General features: G+C 39.3%; 1 long non-coding RNA gene across 1 annotated transcript; it reads left to right on the top strand.

Moving 5' to 3' along the window:
- The first annotated feature begins 210 nt into the window (after positions 1-210).
- Positions 211-8,893, top strand: LOC131307243 (uncharacterized). Its single transcript, XR_009194051.1, has 6 exons — positions 211-326; positions 1,195-1,511; positions 3,800-5,467; positions 5,589-5,740; positions 6,739-8,240; positions 8,345-8,893. It is a non-coding gene; the product is annotated as an uncharacterized LOC131307243 (long non-coding RNA).
- The last annotated feature ends 217 nt before the right edge of the window (positions 8,894-9,110 follow it).

Genomic DNA, 9,110 nt, shown 5'->3' with positions numbered 1-9,110 from the left:
TTACCAATTATAGGGTGCCACTTCGTTTGAATGAACTTCTCATTTTGGAGCTGCGAAGTCTCTATGAATACCGACCGATGTCGTTTTGATAAACCATCGCGAAATATCCAGCTGTGCAACATCGTTTTTCAACATTCTCAAACTAGTATGTTAAAGACGCGATTTACTCGCTCAAAGGTTAACCGTCGTCATCCCCATTCATCTCTCTCTATATATGTATCTCTCTGTACATGTATATGTGTTTGTATGCATATTTTATCTCACTACATCTTCGGTCACGGACTGGTGTCAATTCTCTTCGCAGTGAATCTGGCATCGCATTTCAGGTATCGACTTGTACATTAGTACATTTAGGCCATCGATTTCATCATTCCATTTACCTAATTTAATTCAGATCGATCTTCTTTGTCGGTGCCTGGATTTTTTGTTTTTGGCATTTCTTGTTATTAACGCCGGTCTTTATCAAGAAAACGATCATTTTTAATTTTTAAGATGTACTTGTATGAGAATTTGGAAGTGTAAAAGCCCCTTGTTGATTATCTGGTGGATCATTGGCTATGGCTGATTCTCTCATAATGGAGCTGGGTGAGGTAGAAAGCTTTGATTTTTTCTTACCAGGAGAAAAACCACTAGCCAATTCCTTTATTCAACGTGTCCAACATTAAATTAAGGAATTTGAGCCGTGTGAATTCAGATGGTTTTTAAGACTAATCACCCAAGTCCTTTATTCAATGTGTCCAACATTAGTGTTCTACTAGTTTCCAAATTTTTTGAGACACGAGAATTGCAAATACTCTCTCTCACGGGTTTGAAGGTCTTGATGCAAGAATTTTGTATCCTCGTGTAAGAATTCTTTCCGTTAATTTTAAAACGCTCCGCTAACTACATTTTCTTTGCAATTTGTATTGGTTGTATGTACATTTACCGCCTTCAACACCAAATCCTGTGTCTGTCCTTGGTTGTGTCTTGTTGTGCTTGGGTTGCATTCGTTTATGGAATTCTAGGTATACGAGTGACTTGGCAAATCTCTCTCTCTCTCTCAAGATAGATATCATGTTTTGTCTTGAAACAAATAGAAGCATTTGAGTCCTGGAAAGATTTGAAATGTGATTTTTCTTCTTCCTTATGCAGTAGTTGATGGTACTTTATGGCATTTTTATTCAAATTTCATAATTAACTCTGTTTGTTATTCAGTTGCAAAAGAAGCAGCGATGCCAGATTCTGCTGTGAAGTTGCCATTGACTGCAGAAAATGTTGAGGGTGTGCTGGATGAAATCGGCCCTATCTCATTGCAGACCGTGGTAAAGTGGCACTACACAAAATTGAGGGAAATGTTGTGAGGTTGAACCTACAAGGACATGCAGCTCTTGTCCAAGTTCTGTGACGACTATGAAGATGGGTATCGAGATTCAAGCGTCGTTTAATAGGAAAAAAAATCCCTGAAATAGTTGCTTTGGAACCAATAGCATGAGGAAACTGGCCTTGAGCTGAATGAAGAAAACATAGAGAAGGTAATAGTACATCTGCATTTTTCGTTGTCTAATAAGTACTAATGCATCTGCATTGGTTTCATTTAAAATGATATGGCTCGTGCTGACTGCGAGTCTGCCCCTTTAGTTAGAGACGTGAACGAACATAGTATAACTGGGAGAAATGGTGAGCGTAGACATGATGTTAGGAATAGATATTCATTCCTAGATATTCCACTATAGATATTTAATCCTAGCGAGCAGCAAAAGCTTAGTCTGATTCGAAATTTAATCCGGTCAAATGAATGGAGCCTCATTGTTAATCTGGTGGGATTACTTTTGTAGTCCATATAATCCTCCCCATGATACTGCGTCTCCCACTGAGCATATGCACTTCCACAAATTTGAGGAGCTTATGGACTTCAGTTATTGGATGGATTAATTATTTGCGTGGAGTTGTGTCTATCTGTTGACACTTTTGGATGAATAGTAAGAATGCCTCTTTGTTCGTGACTATTTGGAAGAGTCAGGAATACTTCTAGATATATGTGGTTCCATCAATTATTTTTTCGAATAATAGGGAGTAGTTTTTTGATTGATTTTACTTACTGATAAGTGATATGAGTCTTGAGTCTGCATACGAGGGAGTAAAAGACTCAAGTCGTTGGTCCGCCATACCCCCTGATTGGATTTCGATCATTGTATCTTGGGGATAGACGTTTAAAGATCACCGCAGGAGCGACAAATCTATTTTAAAAACATAGTATCAATGCTAGTGTTGATCATTTTTATGTGGTTTTCAGGTTCTGTTTTTCTTCGATTTTGCCAAATATGATATCATTATTTTAGTATCACGGTAACACAAAAAGTATACATCTTTTGCTAACTAATTTTGTTGTGTGTTGTACCCGTATGAGAACATGACAAAAGGACAGTGTCACAGTGGTTGATTACCATCTTCCTTTGATCGCTTCCATGGTCTTGGACTCTTCCCAGGCTCCGTAGGTAGCTCACAAAAGTCACCATTAAATGTTTCAGTCATCACAGAAGTCACCATTCCTTAGCCCCTCATCGGTGGTTAGGCATTTGCACTTCTTCTATTTTGTTTCCATAGTGATTCACTGAACATAGAAAAGCAACTAGAGCAGAGCTAGTATCCAACCTAAAGCTCTTGAACTAGAGGAGGGACTAGCATCCTGAACAGAAACGTAGCTATAAAGCCTCATTTTTAGTTTTTAGTACTACAAAAGCCACCTTAAATGTCAAATGTATCATTTTTTTCATTCCCTACTTAATAAACATCTAACATGCAATTTTGAATCTGGTTTTACTTTTGTCTTTAACACACCGTTAACAAACATTTTTCAAAGAATCAGATCCTCTATGATTATGAACTTCAGTAGGAACCATAGGAAGGAAGATAAGAATGTACTGAGTAATTTATAGACCCCCACCAATCTAGAGGGCCTCGAGACAGACACAAATGCTTACATGCAGGGGCGACTCCAAAATTTTAGTTCAATAGTGACAAAATCGTATTGAAAATTTTTACAACACAAAACTCTATATCAAACAAAAAATTTCTTTGGTTAAAATTTTAATGGCTCCAAACGAATACCAATACACAGTTGGGGGTTGAGAGGGGTCCGGACCCACAGAACCCATTTCAGCAATGGTCCTTGCCGTTGGGGGGATGATCAAAATTAATTTTGATGTGGGGGTTGATGCTCACAGCCGTCAAGGAAGAGTGGGTTGGTTGGGAGAGATTCGGATGGGCGCATTGTAGCTGCTCGATTTATGGCGCTGAATGGGATCTCTGCCCCATTAGTTGCTGAAGCATATGCAGCTAGGGAGGGACTTATTTTGGCATCTATGCTTTGGGATTACGAGAGCTCAATTTGAAGGCGACTCTTTGAACCATATTCGGATGATCAAGGGGGAATTGGCTATTCATAGAGATATTGAAGTTATTGTGGAGGATATAGGATATTGGCATGTGACTTTCGAGTGTGTGAGTTTAGTTTTGTTAAACGTAGACGAAAGGGTGTGACTCACTGTCTAGCTAGTAGGGGTTATGGTTGTGTAGGTGTCTCCACATGGGAGGCCTATCCACCAAATTGGCTATATCTATGCCTTTGTCTAAGGATGGATATGCCCTTTGATGTCTTTCTTCGTACCGTTTATCTATGAATCGGTTATATGCTGTTGGCCAAAAATAAAATGAATACCAACATGGAGAAATAGAGTACAATTTACAAAATGATGTGTTTCATCATTTCTTTCACTTCCAATAACACAGATTCCTCTTTCTTTCTTAATTGTATCTTCAGAAGTTACCAGAAAGATTCATCTCAAAACATTGTTTCTTCAGCCCAAAGGAGCTGAGCGTCCAAGAAGTCCAAGTGCTTTGACAAGAGTCTTTCTAAACCTTACAACATCAATATTAAAATTCTGCTTTATAAGGTACATCGCCCTACCAACCTCATACCCTTTCGAGGTTATGGATTTCAGATCAACAATGACAGGGTGATCTTTGCCATCTAAAGAGATGAGAGAGCTTTCCTCTGGTTCAATTTTGTAATCTATGTAATTCAAACCCATTCCTAGAGCTGGGATGCCAAAGTAAGTGTTCGATATCCAATCTATGCCCAGCCCCACCACTTGCACCAGGACAGCCCCTTCTGGCAAGAAGACAGCATTTGTAAGCCCAGCACCGTGGGCACCAACCAATATGCTGCACGAGTTTACTATCTCTGCAAAAATTTTCCATATTAGCCATCATATCAGGCTGTGCGATGACAACTCTGAAACCCAATGCCTTCATCATGGTCACCATCTCATCTTCATTCATAAAAACTCTTGAGTTTTTGCGAGATATAAGTATCAACATGGGTTTTTCCGTCTGTGATGTCTGCGATGAATCTTGTATCTTTAGATTGTAAGAATCTCAGAGAAACATCTTGAAATCAAGCATGGAGTAACCTTTGGGGATTTCTGCTGTCTCAATGGCAAGATGGTCATGGTAGTGAAGCCCGACAACTGCTCCCGGAGAGCAATGCACGCTTACATTTGCTGTTGGATTAATGACTTCATAGCTTGGCAAATGGGAGAAAATTTTCTTATATTTACCCATGGCCTGAAGTCTGAAATCGGTGACCATCAAGAGGCGAGATTGGAAGTGGCGACTAGTGAGGAACAAAGGAATGATTAAATGGGTAAATTCATGGAATATGTTTCCCGTGGATCCGCCAGATGAGAAAACTATGGCGGGGACATCATGAGTGTACTCACAAGGTGGAGGAGGGGTGGAGATGTTTCCCCAAAGTATCTGCGCTGACGAAATGGCCGTTCCTGTGATCCACTTATCTTCCTTCTTCGTGTATGGAATGATTATGCGAACGTCTTCAGGCATACCTTGATCGAATGGTACATAAACCTTCATTATAAGTGTATCGATCCTTACTGGTACACTTATCTTCCTTCTTCGTGTATGGAATGATTATGCGATCGTCTTCAGGCATACCTTGATCAAATGGTACATAAATCTTCATTGTAAGTGTATCGATCCTTTACTGGTCTATTGGACACACAAACTTCAGTGTGATAGTCATAATGGCAAGCTGATCCGGTCGCTTCCAGTTGAGTTTGATTCTTAATTCCTGTATGCATGCATGCAATTCCATTGGATAAACAAACTAGACTTGAATATTAGTATCTCAGATTTCTATTAGTTGAATCCATGTTTTGAAGCAAATTGAGAGAAGGAAGAATGACCAAGGATCATGTCATTGGAGATTTTCCTCCTGCTTGTAACTAAGATTTATAGACTTCTGCTGATGTTGAATACTGAAAATGCAGAAGTCGAAGAAGAAGAAGGAGAAACCTTTCTGTAGTCTTTTCATGAGAAAATGCATGCGATGTTGTTCTTCTATGCGACTCCCGCCCGAATGCGTTTTCTTCCCTGCCATTTCCAAGCAATGATATTGACCAAGTCAATGGTGGGTGAGAAATTTTTCTCTATAAACAAACCCCTGATTTATAAAAAGCTTGCAAATTCATTGAGTTCAAGAAGCATAATTACATTGATTTGATGGATTTCACATGATCTGATTTCGACAGTGTAGAGCAAGGAGAGGAGAAGCAAGCAGGAAAATGGAGTTGCGGTTAAAACCAGGCTTCTTGGCACCTTCTCCATCTTCCAACAATCTGAAAGCCTACCCAAGGTTTTTGCATTAACCTACGCAAGCATGAACAACCATGAATCTGTACAGGTAAAATTAGTTAAATCTCAGTCCCAAGGTTTACTGAGACACTTTTTTTATCAGCAAAAGATGCATTCATAATTGATCTTTGAAATGAAGATAACCATGATTAACGGGATCCTTAGCATGACGGCAGCACAATAGGGCGAACGCATCCGAACTAAAAAAATTAGATGATTTGATCGAGCATCTATAGGTATTGGATAGAGATGATTTTTTGCGGGGACACTCAAAAAAATGTTTTACATTTAAGCTCCATTTGTTTCGATGTAAATATTTTACCATGTAAAATGTTTTCAAAGAAAACAAACTTTAAAATTTTATTTTCCAGCCTTTGGTTGGCACATGAAAAATAGTTTCCAAAATAATTTCATTTTCGCTCCATGTCTGACAATCATTTATTAAGGGCGGGACATAATTATGGATAAGTAATGCATGGAGTTAGTATATGAGTAATAATTGGGTGTGATAGTTTTCGATTTGGTTGGCAGTGACTCCTCTGAATTTCCTCTTCAGGAATGATGGAAAACAAAAAATAACATTAGTGTTCTACTAGTTCCCAAATTTTTGAGACACGAGAATGGCAAACACTCTCTCTCACGGGTTTGAAGGTCTTGATGCAAGAATTTTTTATCCTCGTGTAAGAATTCTTTCTGTTAATTTTAAAACGCTCAGTTAACTGCATTTTCGTTGCAATTTGTATTGGTTGTATGTACATTTAACGCCAAATCCTGTGTCTGTCCTTGGTTGTCTTTTTGTGCTTGGGTTGCATAATTAATTTTTTTGGTAAACCTGGTTGCATTCGTTTTATGGAATTCTCGGTATACGAGTGACTTGGCAAATCTCTCTCTCTAAAGATAGATATCATGTTTCGTCTTGAGACAAATAGAAGCGTTTGAGTCCTGGAAAGATTTGAAATGTGATTTTTGTTCTCCATCATGCGGTAGTTGATGGTACTTTATGGTATTTTTATTCAAAATTCGTAATTAACTCTGTTTGTTATTCAGTTGCAAAAGAAGCAGCGACACCAGATTCTGCTGCGAAGTTGCCATTGACTGCAGAAAATGTGGAGGGTGCACTGGATGAAATCGACCCTATCTCGTTGCAAACGGTGGTAAAGAGAAGGTGGTAAAGTGGCACTACATGAAATTGAGGGAAATGCTGTGAGGTTCAACCTACGAGGAGCATGCAGCTCCTTTCCAAGTTCTGTGACAACTATGAAGATGGGTATCGAGATTTGAGCGTCGTTTAGTGGGAAAAAAAATCCCTGAATAGTTGCTTTGGAACCAATAGCATGAGGAAACTGCCTTGAACTGAATGAAGAAAGCATAGAGAAGGTAATAGTACATCTGCATTTGTCGTCGTCTAATAAGTACTATGGCATCTGCATTCGTTTCATATAAAATGATATGGCTCGTGTTGACTGCTGAGTCTACCCTTTAGTTAGAGACATGAACGAACATAGTATAACTGGGAGAAATGGTGAGTGTAGACATGACACTGGGAATAGATGTTCATTCCTAGCTATTCCTTAATCCTAGTTAGCAGCAAAAGCTTAGTCTGATTCGAAGTTTAATCTGGTCAGACGAATGGAGCCTCATTGTTAATCTGGTGGGATTACTCTTCTAGTCCATATAATCCTCCCCATGGTACTGCATCTCCCACAGAGCATATGCACTTCCACAAATTTGAGGAGCTTATGGACTTCATTTTTGGATGGATTAATTATTTGCATGGAGTTGCATCTATCCGTTGAGGCTTGTTATGAATGGGATCTATCCCCATTAGTTCCTGAAGCACATTTGCAGCTAGGGAAGGACTTATTTTGGCATCTATGCTTGGGATTACGAGAGCTCAATTTGAAGGCGACTCTTTGAAACTTATTCTGATGATCAATGGGGAATTGGCTATTCATAGAGATATAGAAGTTATTGTGGAGGATATTATGAGATTGGCATGTGACTTTCGGGTGTGTGAGTTTAGTTTTGTTAATCATAGTGGAAATGGTGTGACTCACTGTCTAGCTAGTAGGGGTTATGGTTGTGTAGATGTCTCCACATGGGAGGCCTATCCACTAGATTGGCTATATCTATGCCTTTGTCCAAGGATGGATATGCTCTTTGATGGTTTTTCATCGTACCGTTTATCTATGAATCAGTTATCCTATTGGCCAAAAAAAGAAAGCGAATACCAACACAGAAATAGAGTACAATTTACAAATCGATGTGTTTCATCATTTCTTTCACTTCCAATAACACAGATGCCTCTTTCTTTCGTAATTGTATCTTCAGAAGTTACTAGAAAGATTCATCTCAAAACATTGTTTCTTCAGCCCAAAGGAGCTAAGCGCCCAAGAAATCCAAGTGCTTTGACTAGAGTCTTTCTAAACCTCACAACATCAATATTAAAATTCTGCTTTATAAGGTACACAGCCTTATCAACCTCATACCCTTTCAAGGTTATGGATTTCGGATCAACAATGACAGGGTGATCTTTGCCATAAAGAGAGGTGAGAGAGCTTTCCTCTGGTTCAATTTTGTAATCTATGTAATTCAAACCCATTTCTAGAGCTGGAATGCCAAACTAAGTGTTCGATAGCCAATCTATGCCCAGCCCCACCACTTGCACCAGGACAGCCCCTTCTGGCAAGAAGACAGCATTTGTAAGCCCAGCACCGTGGGCACCAACCAGTATGCTGCACGAGTTTAAAATCTCTGCAAATTTGTCCATATTGGCCATCATATCAGGCTGTGCGACGACAACTCTGAAACCCAATGCCTTCATCATGGTCACCATCTCATCTTCGTTCATAAAGACTCTTGACTTTTTGCGAGATATAAGTATAAACGTGGGGTTTTTCCGTCTGTGACGTCTGTGATGAATCTTGTATCTTTAGATTGTAAGAATCTCTGAGAACTTCTTGAAATCAGCATGGAGTAACCTTTGGGGATTTCCACTGTCTTAATGGCAAGATGGTCGTGGTAGTGAAGGCCGACAACTGTTCTCGGAAAGCAATGCGCACTTACATTTGCTGCTGGATTATTGACTTCATAGCTTGACAAATGAGAGAAAATTCTTATATTTACCCATGGACTGAAGTCTGAAATCGGTGACCATCAAGAGGCGAGATTGGAAGTGGCGACTAGTGAGGAACAAAGGAATGATTAATTCGGTGAATTCGGAGAAGCAAGCAGGAAAATGGGGTTGCGGTTAAAACCAGACTTCTTGGCACCTTCTCCATCTTAACCTACACAAGCATGAACAACCAAGAATCTGTACAGCACGCGGGTAAAATTAGTTAAATCTCAGTCCCAAGGTTTACTGAGACAATTTTTTTTTATTATCAGTAAAAGAAGCATTTATAGTTGACCTTTGAAAT

Source organism: Rhododendron vialii, chromosome 11a (genome assembly GCF_030253575.1).
Source record: "Rhododendron vialii isolate Sample 1 chromosome 11a, ASM3025357v1".
Classification (NCBI taxonomy): Eukaryota; Viridiplantae; Streptophyta; class Magnoliopsida; order Ericales; family Ericaceae; genus Rhododendron; species Rhododendron vialii.
The sequence above is the reverse complement of the archived record's forward strand: the minus strand, read 5'-3'. Positions and strand labels throughout refer to the sequence as shown.